Raw genomic sequence first — 1098 nt, 5'->3', positions numbered from 1 at the left:
ACACACAGACACACACACACACTAACCAACTGAGCTGCACCCCGACCTCTGAATTATACACAGGTCCTTCTCCCAACCCTCTATAACCTCTCTTCTCTATAAAGTCTCTCACAGTCCCTCTTGAGTAACAACTGCCTGATTATCACAAAACCAGTCCTACATCTTTTCCCCTGAAATATGTGCAAATCACCAATCTTTCACTCTCACTCTAAAATAAATCTCCTGTCCACATCCCAAATCAGTTACTGCTTTTATGCTGTGTCTCTTGATTTAGGAGAGGTAACAATTATTATTTCTAGTATTAGTCATGGTTTCCAGAGAAGAGCAAGGCTATAATTCATGCTTTATTGCAACTGGTAAATCGGGCAAGTGAAAAACAGCAGAAGCCCATAATTTAAATCCTCTTTAAGTTCTTAATCTAAGCCTCTGACATTTGAATTAGGAACAATAATATATGGTTAAAATTAAACCATGAAGCAAGCCTATATAAATTACTATAAAATCTAATTCTATCACCCAGAATCTCATAAATTAAGATGTGAGATTAAAACTCTGCTCTTAATTCTTAGTATTATGCCTTAATACTGCAATATATAACATGTTAAATAGATGTATGTTTTGGTTTCATTTAAATTGCCTGTTATATAGAGTAAGGCCTTTTGATCTTAACTAAAAACCAGTAATTTGTGGCTGACAAGTTATTCCTCTGAAAACATATTTTTCTAATTAATGAAATTCCAGAAAGCATTTTTATATCATTAATTCTACACTCCACTTATTCTCAGTAACAGAAATTATATCCTCTTTTCTCTTAATTGTGATTTAAGTCTAGACTCTTTTTCTCATCCCCTACTGTTTCCCTTTGATGCTGGTTTTCTAAGAATCAGCTAAGATTAGCTAAATTGCATGAGACTGGAAATATAGCTTATAAAAAGAAAAACTACCACACTACTTCGGAGGGTGCAAGGGTAGGTGGTCTTTGATGCTGTGTCCCCAGATATTTTTTCTTTTTTTAAAAAATATTTTATCTATTTATTTGACAGAAATCACAAGTAGGCAGAGAGGCAGGCAGAGAGAGAGGGAAGCGGGCTCAACCCC

The sequence above is a fragment of the Mustela nigripes genome, chromosome X, assembly GCF_022355385.1.
Source record: "Mustela nigripes isolate SB6536 chromosome X, MUSNIG.SB6536, whole genome shotgun sequence".
NCBI classification, from domain to species: domain Eukaryota; kingdom Metazoa; phylum Chordata; class Mammalia; order Carnivora; family Mustelidae; genus Mustela; species Mustela nigripes.
This window is presented reverse-complemented; position numbering follows the sequence as displayed.